Source organism: Triturus cristatus, chromosome 2_1 (assembly GCF_964204655.1).
Source record: "Triturus cristatus chromosome 2_1, aTriCri1.1, whole genome shotgun sequence".
NCBI classification, from domain to species: domain Eukaryota; kingdom Metazoa; phylum Chordata; class Amphibia; order Caudata; family Salamandridae; genus Triturus; species Triturus cristatus.
Genome location: NC_140581.1, coordinates 270385437 through 270406055, shown reverse-complemented (window position 1 = coordinate 270406055; position 20619 = coordinate 270385437). Strand labels below are relative to the sequence as shown.

The window sequence follows — 20619 nt, the reverse complement described above, 5'->3', positions numbered from 1 at the left end:
GGCCTAACTGAGCTTAGTTGGGGCGGGGCAGGCCAAAGATGATGACGCTATTGCTGATCTCCTCCTCCAGTCCACGCTACCCGCCTTTCACAGGCTGGCACCGCCCTCTTGATCCAGCATGACTTGTGCCTGTACGAAGCAGAAGGTCCTGGAAAAGCCTGCTAGCATGCAGGTGGTGCAAGCAGTATTGAACTGCTACGAACCAGCACCACCTGCTTTTTTCTACCTTGCATCCTGGCAGAGAGGGAGCACAGCTGCTTCCTCTCAGACGCCTAGGAGGGGCTCTCCCTGGCAGGCCAGCGCCCGCAGGTCTCATCACAGGGGCAGGACACGTGGCGCATAGCGCGGTGCGATGGGCCCGCTGACAACAGACACTGTGTCCGGAGTGGCGAGCAGGGACAGTGAAGCAGTGGCTAGTGCGAGTGATGAAGGGGTCTAAACACCAGCCGGGGGAAGAGAGAGAACAAAGACGAATGAGAAGGGTGGTCGAGGCAGGTCGGGCTGCGTGGAGGTTCGAGAAGGAGGTAGCTGTGAAAGGGAGGGGCGGAGGAGGAAGAAAGGCAAACGAGAGTGAGACAAGCGAGGAGCAGATCAATCGGTAAGCATTATACCTCTTAATGCGCTGTTCTCCAGACTGGAGCTGTGATGTGTGCCTTCTGTACTGTAAATGTGCTGCAGCCGCTGGTATGCCACGGGCACTTGAATTACTGGGTTTTGTTAATAGCGAAGTCTGAGCCTGCCTTGTCCCATTTGCTCCCGAACTATCAATGCTAAATATATTATTGCAAATGCTAACTACATTTCTGGGGATTTAAGAGTGAAAGAGGCCCAAAGGATGCCTTCAGCAACACTGCCTGAAAGTTTGAAGCAGCCAAAATGAGGAGTAACAGACAAAATCGAAAATGTATTTTTTCGCTTTTCAGATCTGGGTTTTACATCAGGAGAAGCAGGGTGTTGCCAAGTTTCAGTTTCCTTTACCGAAGGCACAACATTAAAAAAATCCCCCCGTCTGCACTCCTAAAAAGAATGTAAATTGCTCCACTCTTGCTTCTGAGCAGCTTTGAATTTCCGATCCAGTTTTAACTCTTTCAATCCCCTCTTTGGACAAGCCATTGACAGCATAGGCAAGCTCGTCAAAATTATAAATGTTTATATTTACCATTCAGTGTGTTTTTAATGTTTAACACAGCAGCAGCTCACAAACATTACTGCAAACTATCTCTGTGCCACCATCACATTTCTAATATGTGATGTACTTTTTCGATCTATTCTAAATGAAACATTTTTATGGATGTTGCATGAAACATAACACAACATTTCTCTGCAAATACTCTGTAATAGACTCGCACATCAGCCACATTCAAAATTAAATTAAAGGATATATAAATCAATCGGTTTAAAAATTATTAAAGGTCAACCGGGCAAGGCTCTCTGCAGAGCAACGCTGGCCGTATCGGGGTACCTGAATGGGTGGAGCTCTGGGCCAGAGCCCACTTTGCCCCTGCCTTAAAACGTCTCTGTTCCCAGTGCATGTGGCAATCAACACCAACACTGCAGCAGTTTCTTTGGGTAGCAGAGTTCTGGATCATGGACAGATCTGGAGTATTCTGAATAAAACCCTTAATGAATCAAACTAGTTGAAAATTATTTAAAGCTGAAACCAGGATGGGACATTTTAAAACTGTAATAAAGAGTATGTGGTGAAGGAGAAATAATTGAGACAATAAAATGAGTCTCTTTTTTTTAAATCTAGTGACTGCACATCTAAGCTAGACTTCAATAATTCTCATTTGGTATGGAAAATATGTTGAGGTTTAACTTTTGCAGTGCGTGAACAATTAGATCGAGGATAACAAAAGCAGGTCATAGGCTTGTATCCTGCAGTATTTCGTTACACTTTCCAGGAATGCTTCCAAGCAAGACAAGCTTTTGCTTCAGGTAGCACGATCTGCAGCTGTCTGTAGCTTCAAAAGAGGGACAGTGCCCTCTTATGTTCAAACCACCATATGGGCTTGGAAGTAATTAGGCTTAAAGTCAATGAAACTGGGCGTGGGAGGGTCTCTCGAAAAAATTTGCGAGTTTCCTAGCCTTCAGTAGCTCACGACAATTTTCACTGCTCAGATGTAGCTCTCACTACAGAAAAGGTTGGAGACCCCTGGTCTGGACGCAGTCGCAGCTTGAAAAGTTCACGAAGCTTAAGACTGATTTAAAGAATATGCGATTTCCTCAGAACTCGCTGACCTGATGTTGAAGAATCTTGTAATTGCCCACTAGAAAAGTAATCAGTAGGTAGGGGCTTCTTAATTGACGCTTGTAAATTCTTGAAAAATAAAAATTGATGAAGTTGGTTGCACGCTTGGTTCGGATGTGTTGGAAGCTCGTCGCCAAATTTGTAAAGGTGACTTCCACGCGTTGAGGTATACAGTAGATGTTTATTAGAACACTTCCACCACATACATATACAGATCAGTGAGGAGCGTCTGGTCTCTGCAGTCATCAGTTGTCGTCTGTCAACATTCCAGAACTACAGTTGATGACGGGGGGGAGAGCGGGTGGGGGGTGGGGAGGGAACAAAGTAGTGAACAAATGCAATAGACACTAACATTGACAACGCCTATGACTCTTGCATTGCCAAGACCTGATCGCTTTGCCAATGCTTGATACTACTTGTAGCACATTAGGAGGTACCAGGGTCCTCGAGTTGCAGATTGAATATTGTTTTTTATGTTCTTGCATTCTCTCTGCTTTCTGGTACATCTAAACATACAATTATCATTATAGTGAGGTCACGGAAAAAATAACAAAAGTGACTAATCTTTTATGTAGGAAAAATTCAAAAACCGACGAAATACTCTGTCAAGTCGTAAATATCGCCATGTGAAAATTTGACTTACTTTCTAGAAAGATTGACGTCTATGCTTTTGTGAACATGTTCGCTCGAAACTGATGCAGTTAAGACGTGTAATCCTCCGCTGACCAATAAACGACATGCCCCAGAAACCTCAGCGGTGACAGAACAGCTGAGCCCTGTGTGTGGTGCCGGTGGTGTACGTCACGTGGTGGGAGATGCGGAAGTGACGCATCGAAGGTGCTGTGTAGCAGATCCAGTCTGTCATTTCTGATGTCAGCAGAAGAGTCGTAGCTGAGTTGTACGGGTAGAAGGGCGCAGAGAGCGTGCGGGTACAGAGGCAGCGGGGAGCGCAGAGCATCCTCCCCCCGAGACGATAGTAGGGTATGTGGGAAACCCTGAGAGCCGAGCACCGAAGGACAGCCCTAGAAGAGAGCAGGTGAGTTATGTAGCCTTTCTGTGGCTGCCTTTTTATCATAGGTTACAGTCCCTTCGTACAGCACTTCCCTCCATCCCGGCCATTGGCATTCCCCCCCATCCCTGCCATTGACATTACCTCTATCCGTGCCCTGCCCCCCCCCCCCCCTTCATCCCTACCCTGGCATCCCCACCATTCAAGCCATGACTGTCTCCCCAATCCCTGCACTGGCAGTTCTCTTTTGCCTGCAATGGCAGTCTCGCCATCCCTGCCAGTCTCGCCATCCCTGCCAGTCTCGCCATCCCTGCTCTGCCAGTCTCGCCATCCCGGGACTGGCATTTTCGCCATCCCGGGACTGGCAGTCTCACCATCCCGAACCTGGCAGTCTCGCCATCCCGGCACTGCCAGTCTCGCCATCCCGGCACTGTTAGTTCTCCGCCATCCCTGCACTGTTAGTTCTCCACCATCCCTGCACTGGCATTTCCCGCCCGTCCCTGCCCTGGCAGGTTCCCCCATCCCTGCCAGGTTCCCCCATCCTAGCCTGGCACTCTGTATATCCCTGCAGTGTCAGTTCCTCAATCCCTGCACTTGCAGTTGATCCATCCCTGTACTGACAGTTGATCAATTGCTACACTAACAGTCCCTCCCTCGCTCCCAACACCGGGAGTCATTTTATTACTGGCATTTCCTCCATTTTAGCACTGGCAGTCCCTTCTCATATCAGCATTGACAACCTGTCTATCCCGGTGCTAACTGTGTGTTCACCCTAGCACTAACAGTTCCTCCACTCAGCCAATCAATCAATCAGTTGATGTGTACAGTGCGGCTAATCACAGAGTGGGTATCCATGCGCTTGCAGGATGCAATAGGCTCAGTGGAATAGCCAATAGTTTTTTTTGAGAGTTTCAAACTTGGAACAAAGGTGAAAAGTACAAAAAAATATAAATGATATACCGAAACCTACAAAGAATATGGAAAGGTCCATTAAACAGACATGCTTATGAGGGAGGAACAGAGAATACAAAGTGAAAGCCTATTTTGATTTGGTGTACATTCTACTTAGAAGTACAACTGGTAGAGAAGACGTCATAACATTGTATCAATGATTGTAACATACGAGTTATCATATCATGGTCATGGGTACATTCTATGATATAACATCGTTAAGCAAATTTAACATAATCCACGTGTATCACATCATTCTTTTCATTTTAATACCTTAATCTGAAGGACTTTTCTAGTAAGGAGTGCGTAGCATGTCCGGTTAGATACATACCCCGTGTGGTGGGACAAAAATAAGGAGAATGGGATCATAAATGCTTGATTTAAGGGAAAATTGTCAGTATTAATTAAGTACCCTAAGCCTAATACCACCTGGTGATACCGTTAAGTTATGCTCCCAGGTGTGTCTTTATCCGGTATATATTGCCCAACCTTAAGGAGCCAGGCGGGAGTGGCAATTGTTTCAAGGTGGCTCATATTCAAAGGAGAAGACATCAAGAGAATCCCACATTTTCCTGAGGGTATATCGCCAAGGTGAGAATTGTAGAGAGATATTATCAGCACCTCTAAGGAAGGAAAACCATTCTTGCCACATGTTGAAGGAAACTGCTTTGGAGTTTTTCCAGTTATTAAGAATTAGCTTACATGCAAGTGTAAGCAGCACTATGTCCAGAGGAAAGCAATCATTTCTTTTTTGTAGATTGGGGTCTAGAAAGTTGGATGATATATTTAGAGTGAGGGAGGAGTGAAATGTTCATTGTTAACATTGCTGGAAGGGGGATATTGTTTGAGTGATTTCTCTATATTCACCCATGCTTGGAGATATTCTGCATCATTAACGTATCTGTAGCATCCTTGTTTGCAGATGTATGCCGTTTAGTAAATCCTGAAGTTGGGGAGGCCTAATCTCCCTTTCTCTTTAGCTAGTTGAAGTTTTTTAAGTGATATTCTAGGTTTCTTCCCCAGCCAAAGTAAAAAGCTGAAGATATTGTCTATTTTTATTAGGAATTAGTTAGATAGGGTCGTAGGCAGCATGCTGATTAGATATTCGATTAGTGCCGTGATCATCATTTTTACATTTCAACTCTTCACCACCAGAACTAGAATTTTGGTCACCAACCATCTAGAAGTGCAGTGATTTTTTTTGCTGAGGATATTTTCATTAGTCTATAGGGTGCTGATTAGATCTTTTGTAAATTCTAATCCTAAGTATTTGATGCAGCCTGGTTGCCATGTCAGTCCTGATTTTCCAATGATTTCTTTGCTACCAATGTTATTGAGTAGCTTAACCTCTGTTTTATCCTTGTTGAGCGTATATCCAGAAATTTTGGGGAATTGTTGTATTGAGGAAATTATTGCTGGGATATCGGTGTATGCATTTTCCGAGATAACCAATACGTCATCTGCGTAAGCAATAATCTTGATTGTGCATTCGTCCCAATGGAGACCTGAAATATCTTTATTTTCCTTTAGGTGGTAGAAGAAGGGTTCTATAGCTAGTAGAAATAGGGAGGGTAAGAGTGGGCATCCCTGTCTGGTAGCTTGTTTTAGATTGTGAGGAAATAGTACTTCCAGCTCTTACCCTATTGGTTGGTTTGTGGTATAGGGCCATTATTCATGTGGATTAGATCCTCACCAAGGTAACATTTTTCAAGTGTTGCTTTTAAGTATGTCCAGTCGACTTTGTCGAAAGCTCTCTCAGCATCCAACGTGATAGCAACTGTGGGGGATTCCATTAACTTGTCATTCTCTAAGGCATGGCACAGGATTCGCTTATTGTCGCTGGAGAGTCCGTGTTTTAAAAAACCCACTTGCGAGGGATGTATAAGTTTGGAAATGTTTCTGCAGTCGATTCGCAAGGATCATAGCATATATTTTGCAGTCTAAATTTATCAGCGATATTGGTCTATAATTTTTAGGCCGTAAAGGGTCTCTTCTTTCCTTGGGTATTACAGTCGGCAAAATGATTGAACAGATTCAGAAGAGGAGGGAGTAGAGCGGTAGCGAAAGTATAAAAAAAAAATTGGCATTGTACCTGTCCGAGCTTGGGGCTTTCCCCATTTGAAGTTTTTTTCATTGTGTCTACAATTTCTTCTGAGGTTATTTGGGCCATTGATTGAGATTTTATCTTGTTCGGATAGAGTGGGCATATTGCATTCACTCAAGTAGCTATAGCATTTAGACACATCCAACGCTGAATTTTTGTCATATAGATTTTGATAAAACTCTTTAAATAATGCTGCTATTTTGTTTGGATTGGTATGTGCAGCACCGTTGGAGTCTATGAATGCATTTATTGTGTTTTTCTGAAGTTTGAATTTCAAGTATGAAGCTAGAGTCTTCCCGGCTTTATTGGATTCAGAGTATGATACTTTTTTCTTTATCAATCCACACCCCCTCTGGAGCTTACAATTTTATTATACTCTTATTTGTTATTCACTATATTGTTTAGGAGTAGGCCATCTCTTGAAGAGGTACGTTTTTCTCTCTAAACCTCCAATTTCTTTTTCTAGTTTCAGGAGATTACTTTTAGCTTCTTTATTCATGGCGGATCTTATTTTGAGGATCTCCCCTGTAAGTGTACTTTTTATTGCCTCCCATTGCGTGAGGTCAGAGGTGTCACCTATTTTATTTTCATTAAGAAAATTACTAGTAGCGTCTTCAATGATTTGCCTGTTTATTTCAGATGAGATAACTTCATCATTAAGTCTCCAAAAGGTTGTTTTTTATGTCAGTAATGGATAAGGTGATGCAAGAGTTGTCTGATATTACTCTTGATTCAAGACTGGTCGATCCTATTTATGGCGTTACCAGTTATGAGAAGGTAATCGATGCGTGATTACGAAATATGGGGACACGAGTAGAAAGTATCATAGCTTTCCGTGGGGTTCTGTGGTGTCAGTCAAGTTAAATTGCTTACACAGATTTCTAAAAATTTTATACAATTTATTGGGTCGGAAAGGGCAGTGTGAGTTTCTATCCAGAGCTGAATCTAAAGGTAGCTTGAAGTCCCCTGCAAGTATGTGGGTGGATGAGTCAGGGATTGACTTGAGTTGATTTGTGAGTTCCTCCCAGAAACCAGGGTCATCTTTGGTAGGTGTATATATTTTGGTGATGTAAAATTCCGTATTGTGTTTGACTAACTTCGAGATAACCCATCTTCCCTTCAAGTCAGATGTGCTTATGACTTGGTCAGTGTTTGCTTTCTTTGCGATGAGCGTTAGGACACCATTTGTCTTACCTTTGGCTGCGGAACCTGTCACGTCAGGGTATAGATTATTTCTAGGTGAGTTGAATTGTTTGGAATCAATCTTCATTTCTTGCAAGAGAATAATGTCGCTTTTCTGTTTATATATGTAGTCAAGAATTTTCCTTCTTTTGACAGGGTGATTGACACCTTTTACATTCAAGGATATTATCTTAATAGTCTGTTGTGTCGAGGCCATAAGGGATTTTATATATATATATATATATATATATATATATATATATATGGTGACTTAAGACTGAGTTGTGTTTGTAGATTCCTCTGTGTATGTATATGTTGTTTGGAGATCGTTGCACGACTATTTAAAGGCCATCAATTGCATGGATCTAGACATGGTATCATTAAGAGGTGCTTCTTCCTGATAGTGTTATAGAGTTGTAGTCTGACTACTAGTAATATAGAAGGAATAGTCCCCAAAGCTGACTGGATGTTGAATGAAACTATAGTTAAATAATAGTAAAAATGAGCACAAAGAACAGATAAAACAGTCCCTTAGACCACAAGGCGAAGCATGATCCAGCTGATTCTTCTTCCCCTTCCAGTAGTCCAAAGATCCAAAGGTTTCCACGTCTGTTCCTGTCTTTCAAGTCCGAAAGTGGTCTGGTTAGTGAATTCGAGGTAATATTGAGTGTTTGGAGGGATTTACTAATTTTAGCGTCTGAGTCCCCCAGGTGACTAATCCTACTTTCTGCTTCTGCAATTTTGGAATTGGTTTCTGTGATGTCCTGACGGATTGCGAAGATCTCGTTTTGCATAATATCTGTGTTTTCTTTTGTCAACTTGGCTAGTTCGTGGATATCTGCTAGTTTTTTTAAGATGGTTTCCATGGTTGAATTAATTCCTGTTTACTTTTTATAGGTGAGTCTGGATTCGTCGGATCACCCTTAATTCTTTTCAGACTTGTTTTGTTCTCCTTATCCGCCGTATTTGGTCAAGAGGTACACTTTCTAGAGGCTTTAATAGAGAGCATATTTTCGCTTTTGTCAGTGACAGGTGACAGTGACAAGGTTTTGTTGGTCCTGACCAGCTATCAGGACCAGTCACATGGTTGTAGTGCTTTCAAAGGACTTTTCCTACAGTAGTAAGACCTGGTCTAGAATATATAAAGAGTTAGTTTGACATACAAAGCACTGGAATTTATGAGTTACTGAAGTAGGCAGTGACTTGAACAAGATATACACACTTTGGGCGACATTAGGCAAATCTCAGAGTTACGCAGTAAGAATTTGGCAGTGGCCGCCATTTTGTAATTCTTAATCCAAGCAGCATGTAACATTGGGTTTGCTGAGCCGGAGTATGATTGTCAGATTGGTTCACTTTTTGTACCTATCCACTCCTCTTCTACAGTATAAGGCTCGCATGAGCATGAGACTTGCATGAGCTACTCTAGACGCCTGGTTAATGAAGCCAGACGGGAGAAGGCGTGCCGATATCAGTACCCTCCCACTGATGACCTTCACTTTATCAAGTGTGTGGCCAAGGTACTTAACACACCTTTTAGCTGCAGAGGCTATTCATTTAGAAAAGTTCAGAGAAAGCAATGTGTAGAGGATATCTGGCCCTAACTAGTTCTTGATTTCGCACGGGCATTCGCGAGCGGTCACCATTTTAGGGTCAGGCAGGCAGTAAGGCAAGTACATATCCGGCTGTTAACAAAAGTTCTCGCTTTTGTACAATGCTTATTGTTTTAATAGTCGACCTTACTTCAGGAGAGTTGTTGCAGTCTGCAGTAGAAGAACCCGTAACGGGATGTCGGGAGCCTCGCGGCTCAGAGTTGCTTGCGAGTGGTGAGGCGGGAAAGACCTGGCAGATTTCACAATCCCCGTAGCAGGTACCTAGCGCGTGTTGACAGATTTGACAAGAATTAGTACCTTACATAAATCCGCAAAACTCAAGCCTTATTACAACCTAATGGGAGACCTGAAAGCATGGTTTTCCTGGCAAAAGCTTGTCTTTCTGAGAGGAGGTGCAGGCTCAAGCCCCCACCTTCCTCAAGTTCCAAACCACGCCCCCTCGAACAGCTAAGTATTGAGAGCTTTTTGGAATCACAGTAGAGATGGGGAGGTAGAGAGCTGCAGAGGAATGTTGTTCCAGGTTTTCGCTGCGATGTAGGAGAAGAAGCATCCTCCGCTCAAGCTTCTGTTGATGCAGTGAGTGTGGGCGAGCACTAAGGAGGCGGAGCATAGTTGTCTGACTGGATAGTGGAAGTTCAGGCGGTGGTTGATGTAGGCTGGTCCTAGGTTGTGAAGGGCTTTATATGCGTGGATCAGTAGCTTGAATTGGCATCTCTTCTGTACTGGGAGCCAGTTGAGTGATGAGTCTTCCATCCAACACGGGTAGCCTCTTCATCCTAGTACTGCCAGTAAGCCTACAGTGCTTATCCAGAACTGGCAGTTCCTCCATCCCAAAGCCACTCTCTTCCTCCCAACAAGGACAGTCTCTTCATGCCAGCGAGGTTCTGCAAATTCGTTCCAGTTTCTTCCCCAGGTCTCTGACCAAACATTGGCATAGCCATTAGATCACACTTTTGTGACCTATTGGCTTTGCAATGATTTTGAGCCGCACTACATGGCTCACTGCTTTGCAGTATAATAAAAAGAAAAGAAAATATGCAAAGCATTTTTTTTTTTAAAAGCAAGCTTGGGCGGTGAAGGAAAACAGAAGCATCAAGAGAATAGAGAAGCATCATGGGGAATAAAGGGAAACACAGAAGAAACATGCGGAGGTTGGGAGGAATGCAGAAGCAAATCAGAGGGGGGGACCAAAAGCAGCACTTGGAGGGTGGTAGGGATGTGAAAGCAACACAGGGTTTTGGTAAAGTAACACAGAGGGCAGGGGCTGGCGGAAGAAGCAACAGGGAGAGAGAAGGAGGTTATGCCTGCCACAATTATGTGCACGGGGGTTATGTACCAACATAGCCCATCATCGAAACCAATCTTTTTTTTTATTTATTTTTTTTAAACATTTTTATTGGCATTTTCGGTTTTCTCCTGAACACAAAATAAAAACAACCAAACAAACAGGTCAGCACCGGTCAACACACCCACCGTGCCTACCAGCCACCCCCCCCTCACTCTCATTACACAAGGAGCCTGTTCCATAATTATTCTGTGGTTGGCACCATCGTCCTCAGTATACACCTCCGCCCTTGCCTCTGGGCTGTACACACCTTCCGCGAACCGTGCAAGAACCCCCCACTCAGCCACCTCTCTAGAGACCCTCCTCCAGGCCATGATATTTCCGCCACCGGGACCACACCCTGCGAAATTTTTTGGGGCAGCCCCGCGCCTTGTACGTAACCCTTTCGGCCGCCATGTATAGGTCAATACCCCTCCTCCATTCCTCCAGTCGGGGTGGCGTGGGCGCTCCCCAGTATTTTGCCACATCCTTTTTTGCCACCACCAGGGCCAGCACCAGGAAAGTCAGCAGCGGGCGGGTGAGGTCCACGTCATGTGTCATGCCCAGTAACACCAACTTGAGGTCCTCCTGCAGTGGCACCTCTAGCACCTTACTCAGTTCCCCCAGGATCCCCCGCCAGTACCCCTGAATCTGCGGGCACAGCCAGAGTATGTGATAGAAGTTCCCTCCTTCCCTTCCGCATCGTAGACATGACGTGTCCCCTATCCTTCCCATTTTGTATAGACTGAGTCATCGAAACCAATCTTGATGTTTACTTTCATATTGTTTGTATGCGTGAGCAGTATAACAGCAGCACCTGGATTAGTTAGAGCATGCAGACACAGCATTCATACAGAGACTTGGAGGCAAGTTCTGTGTTTCTCCTGGCTCACACAGCTCAGGTTGGAAGAGCTGAAGTATGCATGTCGGGCTGGCTGTGGCTAAAGAAATTGCCAAACTGACATGCGCACTTCATTTCACTGCGACAGACAGGGTTTCTGCCAATCATCATACCTGGAGCAGCCCACTTCGCCCCTATCAAGCATTGCGAAATCATGTCAAAACACGACCCGAATTCAATTGTAAAACAGGACACTTGTACTTTTGTATGTGACAGTTTGCACATAGGGGGGCATCGGCCTGGCACTCCTTAAGATGAGATGCCGCGGGTCGCCTAATGCCAGTTAATGTTTTTCCTACTTACTTCGATGCAGATCCAGTCCTACCAATTTCGGAATTTGCTGATTAAAACTTCTCCTCCAAAAATGTAGGATTTCATGGCTGCGTAGAAGGGATAAATCCACCAAAGACTACGGGCTTTGTACTGCACCTTAATTGTTGAAAGAAGATATCAACCACGGGCTGGCAAGATGTCTGCCTATGGTTTGTGTGGACCAAATATTACTCCAAGTCCTGCAACAAAAAAATTCCACTTATGCACTCCAGTGCGATGCAGGAGGGAGGCCAAACTTAACATGGCCAAACATTAAAAAAAAAAGTGGTCCCGCTCCAGATCACCCTCATCAGGTAAGTCAAATGGACAGTAAACCTTTCAAGAAAAACCTAAATAAACACCAACAAGAATACTCGACTTCTTGCTAGCGATATCACTTAATCTGCATCCACGTGAATTGGACCCGGCTTATTTATCTTCCTGGGAGCCCATTCCAAATTTACTGAACTGTTGTGTCATGAGTTCCCTGGGCCATCTTCAGTGGCTAACCTATTCACTTCTACAATTACTCCTTGTTTGGATAGTGTAATGAAGCCCTTTTTGTGAACTTGATTTGCCTATTGGAAATGAAGAATAATCCAATATCACAGAGTGAAAGATAAAACTGTAGAACAAAAAGTGGAAGCAGAGGAACACCGTGAGAGGAAATTAAGACTCTTAGGCCCTGATTACAAGAGCCCTGGAGAGGGATAAGAATCTCACTAGGTGAAATATGCCTGGTTTGGAATTCATCACACATGTTGTTTACTTCCATTGACAATTATTGGACCACAAAAAGGGGTAGTCTGCATATGTCGATATATTCTTGGGGAAAATTGTAAAAGTGCAGATTTCATCACACCTGGTAAGTGTGGTAAACTTAGCAGAACTTGTAGTTCCGATCCTTGCACAAACCGGAGTTTGTGCACTGTTCAGAATTATCCTGTTCACTTGTAATCAGGGCCAAGATCATGGGCATAGAGAGGATAGGTTGATAGATTGCTTAAGAGAAGGTGATGAGCCAGAAGAGGCAACCAAAAGACTAAAGAGTAGGGTCCAGAGAAAACAGATTCGAACTGGGAAAGAATGACAATTTGCAAGCGTATTATATTCGACTCTCAGATGGCCATATTTACTGACTGCTGCACATAAATTTAGGCAGAAAATATTGTGTTTTCCTGTCTCTACGTCTTTAATCTGGAAAATACAGAAATGTTTTTGCCTTCTCGGTGTTTGTTCATTTTTTCAGTTATGAATTCCAAGCCAAGGTGTGTGCAGGTTGACCATATGTAAACCTTAATGAGGGATGAAAGTTAAGTTTAAAAATGTGGAAATATTGTAGTTACAGCTTAATTTTGTCATAGGACACACAATGAGTATGTATGAGTATTGATAAGATGACAAAAATATGGATAATGTTGTATATTGAAATTTTAAATTAAAATACCATAAAATCTCAAGCAGTAAACATACTTTTATCATGCCTTGTTTTATGCTTGCAGTATTGCAGTTTAATTGCACGTGTTGCTGCTACCAAACTAAAACGTTCTAATTTAATCATCATCTGAAGGGTGAAATGCTGAAATAGCCCATTCACGTTCACAAGTGACCTTCAGGTTGCAAAGAGATTGTTTTTGTTTGTTTGTTCATTGAAGGGCTTGGTAAACCATTATGCCATGCCAATTAGAGAGTAGATACAAAACCCGCCACTCTACCATCATGGACGGATGGTAATTTTGAAGATCAGGCTTGGACGCAAGGGAGCACAGCCAGGTTTTAAAATTGCTGCTCTTTTGTGAGTTCAATATGGTGTCTTCACTGTAGCGTCTGTCTGGAATGTAGCTGAGTTCAGAGAGGCATGAAATCTTAATACCACTGTTTCAGAATCTTTACTTATGTCTAGGGTCTGTCTTTGGTGTGGGGGAGAAGCCTAAAGCTGGTTGACATTAGGAGTTGTAATTCCTACTTTCTGCTTCACCTCCGTAGGCTGAGGAAACCAAGATGGTGCAGACAAGTTGGTCAATTATGATAAGGAAGGATAATGGATTATGTGAGGAAGGGTTTGATCACAACGATCAACTGCCTGAGTAACTGCAACAGAAGCAAAGAAAGAAAGTTTGAAATTTCAAACTAACAGAGGCAGGATGTTGGCTCAGCCTGGTAGTCTTTTGAAGTCCCAATATTGTGAAGGTGCCAAAGTTGGAGAAGTTTTAGGTCACACCATTCAGTCCGAAGGACATGTAGGAAAAGGGTGACATTACAGATTTGGGACCATCCTATAGCAGTCTATAGACTGGGTAACGTGGATTGTGGGATACCTGCCTGGAAAAAATGGTTGAAAAGGAAAGGTGTGGGGGCAGCAGCATTTTATAAGTCTCACACTCCTAATGAACATTGAAAATGTCTGGGATCTGAAGGCCTTTTAAAGGAAAAGGACCTCTCTGTGGGGAAATGAATGCTGAGATGGTCCATCAGCTCACTACATGCAGGCATTGATTCTAAAGCTGCAGGGGCTACTCTGTAATTAAAGGTTGAGAGTTTAAAATGGAGGCATGTATGGGTACAGTCTTGTAAGTGAAGCAGACTGGGCAAACGATATGTGTTAACACTCTAGAGCATTCTCATGCCTCACTTGGGGTTTCCATGGGCGTGATGCCAGAAGGCCATTATCGTGCAGTATTAACTTTTATAAACATGAAGCCGCAACTGGAAATCCTGGAAGTCTGCAGATTCTTGTGTTGGAATTGCACCATGAGCAAGGTGTGGACATTGTCTGTTGAACTCTGGGTCCTGTATTATATGATCAAATGCAGGAGAGTATTGAAGTGCATCTGTTTGACCTTAAAAAGTTGATCTTCTGCCTGGTAGTGTCGGGCGTGAGACTGGCGTCCCCAGCCGAAGAATCCCGTTCCCCAGGAGCGAAGAAAAAATCCCTCCCCTCTTCAAAGATACAGTCTCCTCAGTGCCACAACTGAATACACTAGAGGAAGACAACTATCTTCAAAAAGTGAAGAGACCCAGAAGGATACTCGGCAACAAATCCAATGCCTCCAAAAGCGCTGGCTCGGTGCAAGCAAATGGAAGATTTCTAGATACAGAGACAAAAAACAAAACAGGAAATTACTCTTATAACTTAGGACTAAGGTTTATACACTACCAATCTATCTTTAATCACAATAGATCAGGTTGTGTACTATCCCACACCTTACCTCTAAAAAACGGAAGCAACTCCTTCTGATGATCCTGGAGTATAAATAGGGCTCTTCACAAAGAAAGTAAAACAATGGTGGCTGCTTAACCAGAGTGCTGACCAGCAGGCAGAACACACGAGAGTGCGAAAGCCTGCTCCTTCACGTAGCACCCAGGCGCTGTGATAGGCGTCTTCCCAGGATAGGAGGCGAATGTATACAGATGAAGTCTCTGTGTTCACTGTGAAGTTATCCTTGAGGGTGGAGTCCTAATTAGCAGGAGGCTAAAATGTTTTAGTGCATCCAAAAAACCCCAAAAAGCAGGGATGGTCCAGAAACAAGAAACGGCAACGAGCCGGTAATTAACGCCTTTTCGCGTTACATAAACAATGTGCAGGAGTCAGATAATCCGTAATAGTTGTGAGCCAAAAAGATCAACGTTTCCAGGCTTGGTCTTTTCTTGGTGGGGAAGAGAAAAGAAATAGAACGGAAAAGCCGCGGGGAGGATTTCAACGCGTCCTTGCGTTGGAACGCGGCGTCTTGAAAATATTCGTCTTTGAGGAAGAACACCACCAACCTGAAACCGTTGGCGTTCGTAGCAGCGCGTCCTCGCGCTGATAAATGAAAGCAGGTACGGAGATGGTTATCGGGAACAGACAGGGTAACCCAGGAGCAGAAAGACATCACGTCTCCGGACCCACGTAATCCAAGCGGAGTGTAATTCCAAGGTAACGGGAAAGGACTGAAGGACACAGGAGGCAAGGAAAAAATGCACCAAAAGGCACAGGGCAGGTTCCACAATTGAAGCCAAGCGTTAAGCGAGAGTTTCGGAAGGCTTAAGACCCTCCCGATCACCTGACCAGTCCCAAGGCAGTATGGGACAGCACACAACCATCTTTCTTGCTAAGCAGTCTGGGACAGGTAGTTTTTAGACACCACACAGGCTGCCTGAGCCCTGACAGTTCTAACTAACAAAGGGGCATGCAAGTTTTCGGCTGGTTCCCATGTTCTATCCTACCCAGTCTATCAAATACTGCAACCTACCCCTATGTCTCCTGGAGTCAACTATACGTTTAACTTCGTATTCCAACTCTCCTTCTACCTTAATAGGAGGTGGTGGAGGTTCAGGACATGAGGGAGGATCGTATGGTTGTAATAGAGAAGTATGAAAAACAGGATGTATTTGCATTTCTGGTGGGAGTTGTAGTTTAATGGCTACAGGATTAACTACCTGAGTGATTTAAATGGTCCTAGGTATCTGGGTTGTAATTTGCGTGGTCCGTCTAACTTGAGATTACTGGAAGCTTGAATTTTCATGTTTTCTTTAGCTTCTAGTAATGCATGTCTGGCTTGCTCCCAAATGGACAGGAGATGAGCATGATCATCAGCAACGGCAGGTGTGTGTGTGACAGAAGGGGGCAGATTCAAGGAAAGGAATTGGGGTGATCTCCCGTTGTAAAAAAAAAAAGGGTGAAATCCTGGAGGCTGAGTGTGTGGTGTTATTGTAAGCAAACTCGGCCAGGGGTAAGGCTTGAACCCAATCACTTGTGACGGTACTAAGTAAACATCGCAAGAACTGTTCAAGCGTTTGATTCGTTCTCTCGGTTTGGCCATCCGTGTGCGGATGATATGCTGTAGAGAGACGATGGTCTATGTGGAGGGCCTTACATAATCCCTGCCAGAATGTGGATATAAACTGGGGGCCCCTATCGGATATAATCACAGAGGGCACTCCATGAAGACGAACGATATGTTGTATGAATGCGTTTGTGAGTGCTATGGCAGTGGGCAGTTTTTTGAGAGGAACAAAATGAGCCATTTTAGACAACATATCTACGACCACTAATATAGTGGTATATCCTCTAGTTTGCGGTAGGTCTTTTATAAAATCCACGCTAATTGAAGACCACGGGCTATTGGGTACAGGCAAAGGGTGCAAAAGTCCTGCAGGAGCGCAGTGTAGGGTTTTTTGTCTAGCACAGGTCGGACAAGATTTGACGTATTCAGTGATATCGTGGGACATGCCTTTCCACCAGAACCATCGCTGACACGTCTGTAAGGTTTTGTTTCTTCCAGGGTGTCCCTCCAACGGTAAGGCATGACACCATTTCATTATCAAGACTTGGGTGTCCCTTGTGGGAAGGAATAATCGGTTTTCATGGTAAAAAAGGTTGTTGGATATCGTGTTTTGTGGGTCTGTTAGCCATTCTTCTTGATTCAACGAGGTAAGGGCTTGTTCTAGGTGAGGGAGAAAGTTATCTGGTTTTAAGCTACTACTGTCTCCTACAGCCACGATCTTGTGTTCAGGGATGATAGGTATAGGGGTCTCCACAGAGATTTTATGTTCCTTGCCTAGTCGAGACAAGGCATCCGCCTTTCCTTGTTTTACTCCAGGGCGGAAATGGATCACAAAATCGTACTCGCTGAAAAAGGATACCCATCTCATATGTCTAGGAGTGAGTGCTCTGGCGGTCCTGAAATACTGTAAATTCCGATGGTCGGAATAGATAGTGATTACATGCGGTGACCCTAACAGATAATTGCGCCATTCTTGAAAAGCCAGTTTAATGGCCAATAGTTCCCGTTCCCCTATGGTGTAGTTTTGTTCTGTCTGTGTCAAGGTTCTAGAGAAGTAGGCTACGGGGTGGAGAGTTCCGGTTTTAGAGTCCCGTTGAGAAAATCCCCTCCTACTGCGTATTGGGAGGCGTCCGCTTCGACATAATAGGGCTGTGTCTCATCTGCATGCCGAATAATGGTAGCAGAGGTAAAGCTGTTTTTTTATTAAGTCTTGAAAAGCATTTTCAGCAGATAGGGTCCATACGAACTCCACTCCTTTCTTAAGGAGTTTGGTGATGGGAGTGATGAGTTCAGAAAAATGACTAATAAACCGTCTATAGAAGTTAGCGAATCCTAGATAGGATTGAACCTCTCTTACCGTGGTAGGACTCGCCCAATTGGTAATGGCAGACACCTTGGCAGGTTCCATGTGTATTCCCTCTGGGGAGATGACCAACCCCAGAAAGGCCACTTAGCGGGTATGGAAGAGACACTTGTCCAGTTTGGCAAAGAGGTGGTTCTCTTGCAACCGACGTAGTATCAGACTCACATGTTCCACATGTTGTTCCTCATTTTGAGAATAAATCAATATATCGTCTATATAGACAATGACGAAAATATCCAGATACTCTCTCAAGATTTCATTTATAAAAAACTGAAAAGCCGCCGGAGCGTTACATAAGCCAAACGGCATAACGCAATACTCATAGAGACCAAATTTAGTGCGGAATGCCGTCTTCCACTCATCTCCCTCTCTGACTCGGATCAAATGATACGCCCCCCTCAGATCAAGTTTAGTAAAAATGGTGGCCTTTCTAACCTGGTCCAAGAGGTTGGAGATGAGAGGAAGAGGGTATTTGTTTTTAATGGTCACCTTGTTCAGGGCACGATAATCCAAGCAAGCCCTGAGGCCTCCTTCTCTCTTAGGGATACAAAAAATAGGGGAGGAAACAGGGGTGGTTGAGTGTCTTATGAACCCCTTTTGTAACATATCTTGTAGGTATTCAGACAAGTACTTGGTCTCTGGTTCCGTAAGAGAATACACTCTACTGACCGGCAGATCTGAGCCAGGCACCAAATCAATCCTACAGTCGTAGGATCTATGGGGTGGCAGGGCTATCGCTTTGACTTCGTCAAAGACGTCTATGAACTGTTGGTATGCCTCTGGTAAGAGACAGTTGTCAATCGTAGAGAGGGCACAATATACTGGCGAATGCCAATGGGTGATTTCTCGATAGCAATGGTTTATGCAATAAGGAGACCGTAGATTAACCGTCCTAGAGACCCAATCTATTTGGGGGTTATGTCACTGGAGCCAGGGGACTCCTAGAATGGCTCCAAACGTAGGAGTATCGATCAGATTGAATACAATAACTTCCGAATGTCCGTTATCACACAGCATGATAAGGTCAGAAGTTTGGTATGTTATCAGGCCAGATGACAACTCTGACCCGTCAACTGCTCGGACTTTTTCGGGATGTTTTTTCGGAACGAATTCTATTCCAAGAGCTCTGGCAATGGCTATGTCCCAAAAATTTCCGGTTGCTCCGGAATCTAGTAAAACGGCCATGGTGTGTCTCAGCTGAGAAGGCAGAAGGAACACCACATTGATAGAAAAATGCTTGGGTACCAGATCTAACGTATGAGCTAGGTGTTTAGAGGTCTTAGACACAATAAGACTTGGAAGAGCGACCTCGACACCCACCAAGTTCTTTAGTTTTCCGACTGCACTATCATACTGGTTCGACCAGTAGCGGTTCTTTGAGAAGTCTTAGGTTTCACTGGATATTCTCTTGTGAAATGCCCTCCCTTCCCACAGTAGAGACAGAGATTCAATTTCCTACGTTTTTCTCTTTCGTCGGCGGTCATGGGTCCTCTGATCCCTCCTATCTGCATCGGTTCGCTGGTGTCCCTAGCCTCTTTCTTTTCACTTCTTGCCAGAAACAATCGAGAATAATCTCCTTTGGTCTTTTCTCCTTTTCTCTCGGTTAGGCGATGATCTAACTTAACCACTAAATCCATGAAGGCAGCGCAGTCTTTAGGCGGATCTACAATTTGCGGCAGTATGTCTTTAAGTTCATCTTTAAGACCGCTATAAAACAATGAAGTCCTCTTATCTTCAGGCCAGTGAGTTTCCGTGACCAGACGATTAAAAGTGGTAATATAAGTCAACAAGTCCTTAGACCCTTGTTTCATATTTAATAATTCATTGTCACTGGCCTGCACGTAAGAATGTCTAGCAAAAAGACTCCTCATCCTATCCTTAAAAAGAGCCAAATTTTATAGAATGGGTCATCGTTTTCAACCAAAAGCACCGCCCAAAGTGCTGCATTGCCACTCAGATAAGAAATTATAAAAGCAACTTTTGCTGCGTCATCCGGAAAAGAGGCTGCTCTGCAGAGGAATTGTAAATGACATTGATTCATGAATACCCCATATCTATTAGTCTCCATTAAATCTCTCGGGCATAGCAAGAGGGGTATGTGGTGGCGTGACAACTGTGACGTTCACGGGTGCAGGTGTAGTCTCTGTAGGTACTGAAGTAGAGGCGAGGGAGAGGACTTGGAAGTGTGCGGGTTGTATGTAAGTTCGTTTATGTTTAGGGTTAGTGTCTGTACTTCTAACCTCCACTTGTTTTAGCGTCTTCAATACACTTATCTCAGAGAGAAGGCATTGGTTTTCGCCTTTCACCAATTTAAGCTCGGTTTGCAGATTAACTACAGCAGCGGCTAACTCTCTCAATGTGGTTTCTGTAGCCTCGGCTGACATGGCTTCATCCATTCTGGTTGAGACGGAAAGCCGTTCTACCGTTTTCGCTCAGGGGGAACAATTTCCGTGGGCTTGGCTTTCTGTCGGGCGTGAGACTAGCGTCCCCAGCCGAAGAATCCCGTTCCCCAGGAGCGAAGAAAAAATCCCTCCCCTCTTCAAAGATACAGTCTCCTCAGTGCCACAACTGAATACGCTAGAGGAAGACAACTATCTTCAAAAAGTGAAGAGACCCAGAATGATACTCGGCAACAAATCCAATGCCTCCAAAAGCGCTGGCTCGGTGCAAGCAAATGGAAGATTTCTAGATACAGAGACAAAAAACAAAACAGGAAATTACTCATATAATTTAGGACTAAGGTTTATACACTACCAATCTATCTTTAATCACTATAGATCAGGTTGTGTACTATCCCACATCTTACCTCTAAAAAACGGAAGCAACTCCTTCTGATGATCCTG

At 44.0% G+C, this 20619-nt stretch overlaps 1 protein-coding gene and 1 pseudogene across 2 annotated transcripts in view; one reads left to right on the top strand and one right to left on the bottom strand.

Moving 5' to 3' along the window:
• The window catches only part of LMBRD2 (LMBR1 domain containing 2), a 440257-nt gene that overhangs the window by 36989 nt on the left and 382649 nt on the right, over nucleotides 1–20619 (top strand). The window contains exon 1 of one of the 2 annotated variants that reach the window (XM_085631037.1): nucleotides 3058–3287. The exons of the other annotated variant lie outside the window; for it this stretch is intronic. The gene's annotated coding sequence lies outside the window, so the exon portion shown is untranslated. Of the gene's footprint in view, nucleotides 1–3057; nucleotides 3288–20619 lie in introns of those variants that run through there. 2 annotated transcript variants of the gene reach the window in all.
• On the bottom strand, nucleotides 164–283 carry LOC146864087 (small nucleolar RNA SNORA17; annotated as a pseudogene).